Here is a 14,311-nt window from a genome sequence, read left to right as displayed (position 1 = left end):
TATTGTGGGGGTATATCAAAGCTTATTCGACCCATCAGCACCTTGAATCGCTGATTTAAAACCCCACACAGATTCAGTCATTGTCTATTTGATTTATTTTAGTTCTGTGATGCATTATGGTTCTGATTCTGGCTTTTTGAATTTTGATACTAATGCTTTCTTGACTTCATCCAATAAAGCAGTTAGGTTAGTCACAAAGTATTTCATATACTAGGTTAGTTCTCTTTCTCGCAGTGACATAATGATCTGCGCCTTCTTTACGTCATCACTAGTGATATGTCTTGTTGTCCATACTGCATCAAATACAAACTAGAACTGATCAGGATCCTCTAATCCTACTCCTTTAAAAATAGGTAGCTTAATGTCATCAACCATTTTCCTTCTCGAGGGGCTATGTGGAGGGGAACGGGGTGGGGGTGTAGGGGAATTATGGGGAGGGGGATGGGGTGTAAGGGGATTGGATGGATGGGGAATCCAAAATATGCCCTAATTCTTCTCAACCCCTAAATTTGACGCGCCTTCAGGATGGGCAGTGGAATGTCGTGGGGTTGTAGGGTTACGTCTTTCTTCTTCACTCTCAGATCCTCCTAACAAGGGGGTATAGTCAGTTTCAATAAAAAAATTAGATCTGTTCTATATCATTTTCCACTTTGCGTAGACCCTGGTTCAAGCTTATTTCCTCTTCGCCCAAACATTAATCTAACTACATTTGTAGAATCCCCTTTTCACCCAATAACATTTTAATTCAGAGATTAAAAGATATTAAGAACTTACCTTGTGGTCCTTTGAAAAATCTTTGTTCAGCTTACTATAGGACACAATCACATCTATCGTGAATTCAATGATAAATCCTCCCAAAATTCTATTGATCCAAAAATCAACAGCCCTAGAGATACTGTTACTGATGTTCTTGAGTCGTGGTATCAATATAAGATTCCACTCCTTAGGTTCGTCGTTGTTGAAACAAGTCTTATGCTCAGTCAACTTTGATACCCACATGTATAATTCAATGTAGAATGAACCAAAGAAGATTTATTATTGATCTTCAAAGATATAATTCTGCAACCAGTCTTCAGCTAATAATCGAGGGTTTATGTTCTCCTTTTCCAAAAATTCTCTTTCTTTCTGTTAAGCCCACTCCTGGATTTCTTTCTTCGACAGATGCTAAAACATATCCCTTAAGTAGATCACAGTCTCGACAATGAAACCATTTGTTGGTTTAAGGGAGCTTAACCCATGTTTAGAGCATGCTGCGCACCAAAAAAACCCTCAACCGTTAGCCCTTTCGACAACGACTTGCAAGTCAATCGCAGTCTCACCCAGAGCAGTTATGGGAGGTTGTAGAACCAGGTTTCTACAACTAGAAGGATATGTACGTTGTTGTGTCTGTGTATTTACTTATGTTTTATACCTTCCTACAAATTCGCATACATGAATAAATTCGCGCCGATTTTTAATATTACAGATTGATTCTCAACGCATAAACATAACATAAAATAGTATAACATGTATTCTTTCGCATAATTTAGTAAACATTATGCATAACGATATCAATAACAACAAATAATCAACACAAAAGGGTACACAATACTTCACCAAAACTTCTTCTTTATTAATAATGATCTGCAATACATGCTATTCCATGACCTATGCACCCAGATACAAGTGGTCTATGCACTCAACTGTAGAATCTTCATGGCCTCCGCGCACTCAGCTACAAAGCCTGCCCCCAAATATAGACTCAAGAGAATCTGAAAAGTCTATCCTTAGTTCTTCGATCATGATCTGATTTAAAATTTATTACATCTTCTTTAAATATAATTCCCTACTACAAGACCACAGTCCACATACCATGGATCCAACAAAAAAATTGACAAATACCCAATAACCATTACAAAGTAAGGGGCTTTGACCTGCCCTAAATCCCCTAAAACATCGTGCGATGAATATAACTTCATTGGCTCCGCGCACTATACTCCTCAAAATGTAGAGGCTTTGACCCAAAACTTGGACCAATTTGGGCTATGCCCAACAATCCTCTAGTCCTTAACTCATATATGGAACATCAAACTAAAAGGGATAGGTTCAATGAATGAAACACATAAATTAATTATGGTCCATATTAATTGATTTTGATGATTGACCTCTTAATACTTTGTGTTCCCTCTTGAAAGTATATTGATAAGGTTCTCGATGAAGGTAGATATAATAAAAGACCTATTCTATAAATCCCTTGAGACCTCTATAATGAAGTTATTTCCATTCATTTCTCTACCATAAATCCATAAATAACATATCCTAGTTGAGCCTCTTAAGAAACATGCTTTTTCCTAGTTTGTGATTTCATGTCTAGAAGTATGTGACTGTGTGTCATGGTATGACATAGGCAAGTCAACAAATTATTTTCTGCATGATATGTTAAGAATATTTATTCAATATTGCATCACCTAATAATCACAATGAGCTACCAATGACCATTTCAAGTAACTACGTCAATAAAAAATTACACAAAGATGGAGACATAAAAAAAATTCTCTTGGATCCTTCAAATTTAGTCAAAAACAATAATTGAGGAAGATGGTGAATTATTGATATTTCCCCAATTTATAGCTACATTTGAAGTAATTTAATCCATAATTTAAGGAAAAGGTGCCTAATTTGGCCCATAATTTGTAATGTTTCCATTCTTCAAAGGGAATTTATCATTTTTTATTTTTAAAAGCCCTTGATAATTATTTCGAGGGTGGTATTTGTGAGTTGTATTTTACTTCTAGCCTTTTAGCCCATGGATTGAGTGTTGACTATTTGAGTTGTCACTTGTAACCAATTTTATTTTTAATCAGACCTCCACTCTATATAAATACATATTTTTCTTATTTTCTGTGGTAGTAGATGAAGAGCTTGTTTGATGCATATTGAATGCACTATTGGTTTCTTGATATTTATTATTATTCATTAAAGGGACTTAAATAAGGTATCTCTTATTTTTCTATTGAGGACAAATCTATTCTCGTGGCCAAAAAAGGACATCTAGTTCCATGGGAGGGACATTCCAAGTTGTGATATTTTCCTAGCTCTTTCTTGATCATCAGAGTTAAGTATGTATATATTGAGGTCTAACATCCCTAGCTTGGTCCTCTTATATTTACCTTTATCTTAGTTCACATATCCAAACATGGGTGTAATCTTGAATAAGGCCACCCCCAACTTGATCTTAAGATTCTATCCTTCTTCCCTAATGGCGCTTAATAGGTAATCCTCATAATACCTACAACACCATTCCATCCCAATCCTTTAATGGTCCATTCTAAAACCTTTCACTACAACTCCATAGGCCTCTTGATAAATCTAGGAAAATCAATTAGGGTGATTATTAAATTGATTTCTTCGTATTTATTGACATTTTCTTGTGAGCTTTATTAGAGCATTAACATTATTATTTAGTTTTGTTCATAATCAAGATAAATGGCAATAAGAAAATCACAATGAAAACATAAGAACACCAGATGTAGGATACTAGCCATAGCCAAAACCTCTCCTAGAGAGGAAAAACCCACAAGAACATCTTCTTATGTAATTTCAATGAAGACTTCTTTACCTTGACCTTGACCTTGAACAAACCTTTGAACATTTGAGCCAATCAAACTATCAAACGACTTTTCTGCAAAACAAGAATGAGGCAACGCTAGGTTATCCTCCAAAACTTTCACATGTGGGCAACAAGGATAGAGATTTTCTTCCTTATTCAGTTCGATCTCCAAAGGAATTCACTAGATTCAAAGAGAAATTTGCTCTCCTTCTTTATTCTTTTCCCATACTTCACTAGAAAACAAAGATACTTCAATTGATCGATGTCTCACGAATGCAGTGAGGCTCTTCTTTATATAGTCTTAACAATGTAAACTTTGAAACGGGAACTGATACTGTTACCTGTTTCGTAGAGATAGCAAAAAAATGACCCGATTTTCAAAAGTGGTGATGGAGAACACACATGTTTTTTTTAGAACATAGTTTTTGGAACTTTAATTTTTTTCATGTGCATTAAGTTTTAGAATGGTAGTGATTTTCATGCCGATTTTAAAAAGTGAGTATTCTGCATCACACCCTTTTTTTAAAAGACCTATTTTTTGACTTTAAATTTTCTAGTGTATGAAATGTAAATAATTATTTTCTAAATTTGATAGTTTTTGAAGTGGTCATTTTATTCATATTTTCTTGTTCTCTATCTTAATTTTTTTTTTAGTGGGGTTTTTATTGTTTTGCGTTTTTAAATTAGAAAGTCGATAGTTTGAATTTTAGATAATCTACATATTTATACATCCTTAATTAATTTTTGAATCCACATGAAATAATTGTTTATAAAAAACAACATTTTTTAACAATGGACATAAAAATAACCATTTTTAACATAAATATAACAAAAAAACTAAACGTTTTGATAATTTTTTGCTAGAATTAACATGTCAAAATCACAATTTTTATACAAAAATATTAACTAAAAATGGTCAAATAATAGTTTTTTTTATGAATTTCATGTCAAAATAATAATAACAACAACGTTTTTCTCAAAAAATAATAATTAACTTAAAAATCAATGCGAAAATCACAAATTACAAATATTGAACACATAACAACTTTAATTCATTGATTATTCTTTTCATGAAATGTCAGAGTCAAAACATTGCAAAGCTTGATTTCCAGGTATAACCTAAATTTAATCAACAATGTCACGTAATCCAAACTCTTCGTCCTCTAGAGTTTCATCATTGTCATCTTCCACAATATTTTCTGCTTCCTTTTGCGCAATTTCCTCTTCTAATGGGTCTTTGATGTCTGCAAATCTCCCAATATATGTCTTTCCAAACATTCCATGTAATGGTGGTTGGGGTTCCTTTGCTTTTTTTTCCACACGTGATTCACTAAAGCCCCCTTTCTTCAACCCAATTTCTTGCATTGCATCTGGAAGAAATTGAAGAGCATTAATTCTTTGCTGAATGAAATTGCATTGTAATGGATCTTTCTCAATTGCAATGCAATTTCTTCCTTTTTGAAGGCAACATGCTAGTGTTGTACCTAATTATCAAGCACAAAAAAATAATGAAGTAAATTAGTACAATGACACATTAATTAAAAAAAAAGAACATATTGAAATTCAATTCCATGTGGCAAAACCTACCTGAGCCAGAAAATAAATCCAGAACCCAATCTCCTTCATTTGAACATATGTCTATAAGATAGTTAATCAATAATTGTGGTTTCTGATAAATTTTAACTATCTCTCCTTTCGTTTCTTTGTCTTCATATGTTAGTTTTCTCACAACAGCATCATAAGTCAGTATTTGGCTATGACTCTTTCTATCCACCCGATTAAAAATCATAGACATATGGCTATCATCTTTTGCCCAACTATCAATATGAATGAACTCACAGTCATTTATAAATTGTTTATCTTCATTGTTAAGAAGATTTGACTTTTGCCTGTAACATAAAATAGTAAAAGTTCAATTAACTTGTACATAAATGAATTTTTCAACATTAATCAAATATACCTTTAAGCATCTTACCATGTACGCTGCATCCTTGAATTTTTTTTCCCCTTGAAGCTTGACAATACCATTGCCAATTGTGTGTCTGAATGAAATGTCACAAATCTCCATAATGGTGATGACGTCACTTCCATAAATCCCGCCACCACTTTATTAAAAGCTTGATAAGTATAAGGGTCACTATCATAGTAAATGTTTGGAATATTGAAACCATGGGGAATATCTGCAATAACCAGGGCATAATCCCTTTTTGGTACGAGTTTAGCAATGTCTTCACAGTCGCCTTGTATTACTTGATATTGAATAGTGTCTAGCCCATTCCAAATGAAATGATTAAGAGTTGGATCAATTTCAACATTCTTAATACTTTGCTTTCTCAGTCTTTCAATCTTTATTTTTTCAATAAAAGTCTTGAAACTGTCTCGTGCTCCATTATCTTCTTTCCTCATCTTTTACCAAACAAACAAATGTATGTGTAAGTTTTAAATTAAAAATAGTACACAGATGATTAAAACTGAATGTATAAATCAAAGTTACCTTTTTAAATGCAAGATAAAAAGCTTTTAATGTTGATGTAGAACTTGAATCTGGATAGTTGCGTACAACATCATCCCAACTATCTTCATTCAACAATCTAACCATTTGTTCCTAAATTTTCATGTAAACTTTGTGACTGCATAGATAAAGTAAGAAAAAGTTAATATAGTGATATGTATAACAAATACTACCAATAACAACATGTTTTATTTAAAAGATAACTATAATCCTGGAAAGAAGTAAAAATAATTCAACAAACTTACTTTTGAAATTCTTCAGACATTTCTTCCAATGATAATTCCCCTGACCTCACACGAGATAATATTGTTTTGACAATTTTTTCATCTTTCACTCCTTGCATCGCCCTCCAAGGCGTGATGGTCATATCATCTGGAAGTTGCTTCTGTTCAGGAGCTGATTTATTGTTGCTACATATGAATGGCTTAGACTTTTTGACCCTCTGGTTTTTAATGCCAATGTCTTCCCACATGCTAAAAATGTCATAAATCAACTTCCAAATATCTCCAGTTCTAAATGCCAATTGGAAAATGTTATCAACACCTCTGAATAAATCGCTATATCTACTGTCTTTTCCACCTTTTGAATTGGTTTTCTCTTCAATTTGATAGCCTATTTCTATACAACATTCCTTTCGGAAATCTGCAGTAATATTCATCCTATCCCCACCACATTTTTCTAGGAATTCACTATGAATAAATCTAACCCTTTGGATGAAAGTCATAGACATCCTATATTCATTATCTGAATTATGATCCCATGCCACTAAATTTGCTTTTTTTTCATTTAAACCAGCATAAATGATACATTTCATTGTTTCAAAATGTGGGTTATTAGGATATTCCTCCATCAATTGTCTTTGAGCTTCAACAGAATGGTTTCCCCCAAGCACATAATAATTGTATTCAAAACATTTTGACTTATCAAATGCTTCTTTGTTGGGAACTTGAAGTGGATCAACAAGAAGCACATAACTAACCACATGAGCATATGGATTGTACCTCATCAATGTCTTCAAGTTGTGAACATGCAGATGATGTGGCTTTCTGACTTGATATTGGCATTGTCCTTCACTTGCCTTATAGGTTTGTCTGACATTTAACTGAAATGTACGACCACCATCAATTAAGTTTCTCTTTGTCAAATTCTGTCGAATGGCATTTTGTTTTGTTTTGATAATGCCATCATCTAAATCAACTCCTGGTGTAATGATTTCTCTGCTTCCTTTTGAAGTTTCACTAGGTTCTTGACTGCTGGTAATGGTAATGACTACTTCAAGATCTTCAACTCTACTTTTCTTCGTCATAACATTCTCAAGAGATCTATTCTTGGGCATTGTTACTTTTGGTCTTTTACGACCTTCCTCAGTTCCAATGTCATCTTCAGTAATGGCAACATATGCTTCATTGTCAACTTCAACTTCATCGTCCTCAAAAGTAACTTGTTTACCCTTGCTAGATTTATCCACCAGAGGCCTTTTTTTCTGATTCTTTGGATGTAGTTTTGTAGCATCATCAATTACTACATTTTCCATGTTTTCCATATCTTCTTCTGACACTGAGTAAAAATGCCTGACAACTTTCATGATATCATGCTCTATGAAATGAATGCCTCCCAACCTAATTGAACAGCTTTCAACAAAATTCTGCTAAACAAAATATCATATGTTAATATAAACAAAGTTAAAAAAATATAGCGAGACACTTTCAAAACGCAAAATAAAAATACAAATAACAATACTTACGATGTTTTGTGTCATCTCATTTACGATTTGTGTACACAACTTTGTAGATACCTCTCTCGTGTCATATAATGAATATGATAGTCGGTATTTAATCCTTTCATGTGACTTGGGAGCTTTTGTAAGTACGTACACAACTTCAGTGTTTGGTGCCGAACACATATCTATGACTCTTTCCATCACCTCCAAATTTTCATTATTATGGGGTATATCAATGTATAGATATATATTCACATTTGTGCTCTCTCTTTCTTTAACATACCAAACTCTTGATGGAAATTTCACCTCTTTTGAACTTTTCCAATCTGAGATTATCTTCTTATCACTTAAGGCACTTGAAATATTTGTAGCCATGAGCTCAGGTGGAGTTCGTTCACCAATGTTTTTTGAAGATGCACCTTTAAGAGTCTTTGGTCCAGAAAGATTCACAGAAATTTTCCTTGACGCCATATTCCTAAAAAATAAAAACACATAAATTAGTAAATAAAAAAACATATTAACTTAAATTAACAACAAAAATATACCATAAATTTTTTATTTGTATAATCAGAATTTCCCAGCCACCTCTAATGGGCAGGCGGGTCGATGGGCGAGCGGGAGGTCAGGTGAGGGATGATGAGGCTAAGTGGACATTTAGGCAAGTATGGGCAAGCCCCTACCCACGCGCCCCCCACAACCCCCTACCCAACCAACCTATCCCCTACCCATGCCCTCCCCTCTACCCCCCATAACTCCCATACATATTCCCCCCTCTACCCAAATGACCCGCCAAGCCCCTTACACATGCCCCCTCCCCTCAACCCCCTTACCCATGCGCCCCCTACCCATGTGCCCCAACTCTCCACCTCCCCAAAACCCCCTACCCACGCCCACACCTCTACCATCACCCTCACCCCCAACCCCCTCACCTCTCGGCCTTCCAATCCAACTCACCCCCCTCTCCTCCTTTTTCCCTCCCCACACTCCCCGCACCCCCTCAGTCGCTCCCCTCACCCCACCCTCTATACCTCTCCCCCGCCCCGGCCGCCCCTCTCCCCTCCTCCCCTGCCCCCTTCGTCGGCCTCCTCCTCCCTTCCCCCTCCACCCCCGCGGCCCCCTCGGCCACCCTGACCCTTCTCCCTCCCCTCGCCCCTCCACCGGCCTCCACCGCCCACACCCTTCCCTCCCCTGCCCCCACCCCTCCTGCGGCTTCCCCTCCCCCTCCCCTCTCCTCCCCTCTGCCGGCATCCTCCCCCCCCCCCCCCCTCGGCCTCCGCCCGTGCCCTTTCACCCTGCTTACCCACCCCCCCGGCCGCTCCCCTTCCCTCCCCCACCCTCCCTTTCCCACCCCCTCCCCTCTCCTCCCCTCTGCTGGCATCCTCCCCCCCCCCCCCCCTCGGCCTCCGCTCGTGCCCTTTCACCCTGCTTACCCACCCCCCCGGCCGCTCCCCTTCCCTCCCCCACCCTCCCTTTCCCACCCCCCGCGGCGCCCCCCGTCCAGTCCCTCCCCCTACCCCACCACCCCCCCGGCCGCCCACCACTTCCCTCCCTTCCCCACCCCCCCACGGCCCCCCTCCCCTTCCCTCATCCTACCCCCTACCGTCCCCCCACACCCCCAAACCCCCGCCCCCCTAACCCCCTACACCCCCCACCCCCTCCCCGCGGCCGCCCCTCCCCACCGCGCCCACCCGCGCGCCCCCTACCCACCCCACCCTTCCCCCACCCACCCCCTCCCCCGACCCCCTCCGCCCACCCCTCCCTCCCGCCACCCCCTCCCCCGGCCCCCTCCCCTCCGCCCACCCCTCCCTTCCCCCGCCCCCTCAGCCCACCCCTTCCTCCCCCGGCCCCCTCCCCCTCCGCCCACCCCTCCCTTCCCTCGCCCCCTCCGCCCACCCCTCCCTCCCCCGGCCCCCTCCCCCGGCCTCCTCCGCCCGCACCGGGCCACCCCCGAGGCGCCCCGCCCCGCCCAACTGGCGGCGGGTCGATTCCGGGAAGGGTGCGGAGGGGGGCGGGGGAAGGGTGGGGTGGGCGGAGGGGGTGCAGGGTGGGGAGGGGTGGGCGCGGTGGGGAGGGGCGGCCGAGGGGAGGGGGTTGGGGGTGTAGGGGGAATGGGGCGCAGGGGGTAGGGGGGGTGTGGGGGTAGGGGGGAGTAGGTGGGGGGATGGGGGGGCAAGGTAGGGGGGGGATGGGGGCAGGGGTGGGGGGGCGAGGTAGGGCGGGGGTGGAGTCGGGGGGGCGGCCAGGGGGGGGGTCAGAGTTAGGGTGTGGGTGGCGAGAGAAGGGCGTGGAGGGAGAGGGGGCACGAGGAAGGAAACAGAGGGGGAAGGAGTTAGGGGGTGGGGCCCATGGGGTCGACGTTAAGGAAGGGGGGGAGGAGTTGAGATTGGAGGGGAATGGGAGTTAGGGGGTGGGCTTATGGGGAGGAGAGTTGTGGGGTAGGGAAGGAAGAGTCGGGGAAGGTGTTGTGGGGAAAAGTATCCGATGCGGATGACACTAACCCTTTCTAAAGGTGACAGACTTTAGCAACAACTGAATGACAAAGTTTTCATGTTCATCTTTATGAAAGCACAGAGAGAATAGAAAGAGGATCAACCAACCTGGTGTCTTGCGCTTAGTCGATCCTCTTTCTATTCTCTCTGTGCTTTCATAAAGATGAACATGAAAACTTTGTCATTCAGTTGTTGGCGTATACCATGAGCAATGGTATCAGAGAGGAGTTCGATCAACGCACTATACTCAGCGATATTGTTTGTCGACCGTCCAATACACACACCTCTGAAACTCACTAACTCGCCGCTTGGATAAAAAATGGCCCAGGCAGCGGAGGACAAATTCCGCGTACTACGACTCGCTCCGTCGGCATATCCACATATGTTTCAGAATAATTCGACATCTGCAACAAATGAGAAGGGTGGATTACTACCGAAACAAACATTTTAGCGAAAACAAAATACAACAAAAGCACTCAGGTTACTATTTAGGCATAGTAACGCTTGAGGTACAACCCGTTACGGGGTTGCGCCAGTGGTATTCCGTCATAATCCATTAACTCATAGGCTCCTTTTGCTAACACCCTTTTAACAATATAAGGACCCATCCATAAGGACTGAAATTTTCCTACTCCTAATTTATCGGATTCTTGGTCGTAAAGCAAAACCAAGTCACCCTCAGAGAAGTTGCGCGGTTTGACATTCTTATCGAACTGTGCTTTGACTTGTTTCTTATGAGCCTCGTTCGCCAAAGCGGCGTCACGACGGTTTTCATCCAACTGGATCAATTCCAGGAAACGAGCCTCTTCTTCTGAGGTTCCGGGGAGGAGGTCAATTGCGAGTTTAAGTGACGAAATTTCGCACTGGATCGGTAAAACTGCCTCTAGGCCATACACCAATTGGAATGGTGTGAACCCAGTGGCGTTTTTTACCGAGGTTCGGTAAGCCCATAGTGCTGAGTACAGGATTAGATGCCATCTTCTTTTATGAACCCCGATCATCCTTTGCAACATACGCTTCAGGACCTTGTTGATTGCCTCAACTTGTCCGTTGGCTTGTGGATAATACGGAGTAGAGCTGTCGTGAGATAGCCCTAATTTGGCAGCTAATTCGATCATCATGTGATTGCGAAAATGCGATCCATGATCTGTCACTATAGCTTGCGGTACGCCGAACCTGGCGACTACATGATTGAAAAAGAAAAGGGCAGCTATTTCACCAGTGTTATCCAATGTAGGCATCGCCTCGGCCCATTTGGTAAAATAGTCAACAGCGACTATAATATACCCATGCCCCCCGGTCGAGGTGGGGTTACATTGCATGAAATCAATGCCCCACTTGGCGAAGGGCCCAACAGCAACTATCGGCTGTAAGGGTGCGGGTGGTCTTCTGGTTTTGCTATCAAAGATCTGACATGCATGGCAACTTCTGACAGCTATTATGCAATCTTTAAACATAGTTGGCCAGAAATATCCTGCTCGTAAGATTCTTTGTGCTGTCGCATATCCAGATTGATGCCCCCCGCACGCGCCTGAATGACAATCATTCAGGGCTTTTTCGGCCTCCTCATGGGTAAGGCACCTCCTCAGAACCGTATCGACGCCACGACGGTAAAGTGTATCACCGACGATCATGTAGTCTTTTGATTGGTATCGTATATGTTTTCGTTCCGAGTGTGAGGTATTAGGCCTAAAATTTTGGGTTTGGAGATAAACAATGATATCTCCATACCACTCATCGCTTACTGATATCAGAAACAAATTTTCATCCACGATTGACTCTTCTGATGTATCATCATTGGACGACGATGGGAGATCGCATAATAATTCCGCGAAAACTAGGGCTTTCTTCGATTTGGATTTTACAAAATCTAAATCAAACTCTTGAAGGATGGCTATCCATTTTGAATATTTGCCCCCAAGCAACTGTCGCGACAGTATATATGTCATGGGATTGCAATCTGACAAAACGGTAGTTTTCCTAAAGAGGACATAATGTCGAAACCTTTGAATCGCTTGAACAGCAGCAAGCGCTAGTTTTTCAACATAGGAATATTTACTTTCTGTGTCATTTAAGTTTTTACTTAAATAATAAATAGGATGTTCAATTCCATCGACTTCTTGCACTAAGACCATCGCAATGGTCGTATCTGCTGCAGCAATGTACAGGTTAAAATCTCTTTGATAGTCCGGGGCGTACATTAATGATGCTCTTACTAGACAATCTTTCAGAGCGTCAAAGGAAGCTTGCGCAACCTGGTCCCAGACAAAAGGTACATCCTTTTTCAAAAGACGAGTATAACCTTTGGCAAGTTCTGCGTAATTAGGAATGAACCTCCTCAGAAAGTTTGCTTTCCCTTGGAGTTTCTGAATCTGAAGGAAATTTGAAGGTGGAGGCAAATTAATGATTGCCTGAACCTTACAGGGGTCGAGACGAATCCCGTCCTTAGAAACTACAAATCCAAGTAAGCGACCAGAGCCGACGCAAAACACACACTTATGCGGATTGAGTCTTATCTTGTAATGTCGGCAACGTAGAAATATTGCTCTCAAATGCCGCGGATGATCAGTCCGCTTCCGCGAATGAGCCGGAAGATCGTCGAGGTAAGGTTGAACGATGTTCTTGATGTCATGGAAGGCATAATTCATTGCCCTCTGAAACGTCGCCCTTGCGTTCTTTAAACCAAAGGGTAATTTTCGATAAGCGAATGTGCCCCACGGACAGATGAATGCAGTCTTAGACTGGTCCTGTGGGCGGATATTTATTTGATTATACCCGGAAAATCCATCCATAAATGAAAAGATTTCACATCCGGCGCATTCATCAATTATCTGGTCGATGAAGGGTGTAGGGTAGTTGTCCTTTGGACAAGCTTTGTTTACATCCCTATAGTCGACGCACACTCTTATCGTCCCTTGTTTTTTCATAACAGGGACAATATTCGATACCCAATCGGTTAGAGGAACCGGGTAGATGAATCCAGCATGGAGGAGTTTTTCAACTTCCGCCTTAATGGCAGCGGATTTCTTCGGATGTACCTGCCGAAGCCGTTGTCTTACTGGTTTGACATCAGGATACATTTTAATTTCATGTTCAACTATGCTCGAGTCAATGCCTGGCATTTCATCATATGACCATGCAAAGACATCTCTAAATTCGCGAAAGAGAGCACTATATATTTCTAGTTCTGAAGGGGAACAACTTTTGCCGACATGAATATTCTCAACAACATCAGATTTTGTCGAGATATTTATGGCTATGGTCTCTTCAATATTGGATAGGTTTCTTTCTGAATCCACCGTATTTACAGTATTTGTTAGGAATTCAAACACTGAAGGGTGGTATAGGTCGTGATGAGTTTCTTCTTCACACTCTGGAAGAAGGGAACGATGGTGGTTATCATTCCATGGTGCCCCCTTAATCATCATTGATTGCAAGATTCCTTCGTCAGTCCCATGAACTTTTGACCATGGATCTAATGGGGTACCATATTCTTCGGACCTATCTACCCAAACGCTTGACGAGCGTTCTTTTGGGCTCGCCTCCCATGCCTGAAACATTGACACTAACCCTTTCTAAAGGTGACAGACTTTAGCAACAACTGAATAACAAAGTTTTCATGTTCATCTTTATGAAAGCACAGAGAGAATAGAAAGAGGATCAACCAAACTGGCGACTCCGCTGGGGAGATCCTAGTATCTTGTTGTTGTAGTATTTTGCTATTCATTTCTTGAAGAAAGGAGTACCGAATCGAAAAGCTTTTGACTCTATCAAAAGCGAAGTAGAGGGTTTTTGCTACTCTTGCTCCTTTGCTGAGCAAATTCAAGATTTAAAGAGCTAATCTACAGATGAATCCTTACTCTTTGTGATAGATCTTTATCCTCTTGATCATCCCTTAGCCTGTACTTAACCCATAGCATTTTATTTCAGTCAAAACAGTACATTTTTGAGCTTTTTATGACCCGGAATTCTTAGCAGACGTAACTCTCGTAAGTCAGTGC

The sequence above is a fragment of the Pinus tabuliformis genome, chromosome 5_1 (genome assembly GCF_031772625.1).
Source record: "Pinus tabuliformis cultivar Carrire ecotype Pingquan chromosome 5_1, CPIR1, whole genome shotgun sequence".
NCBI classification, from domain to species: domain Eukaryota; kingdom Viridiplantae; phylum Streptophyta; class Pinopsida; order Pinales; family Pinaceae; genus Pinus; species Pinus tabuliformis.
This window is presented reverse-complemented; position numbering follows the sequence as displayed.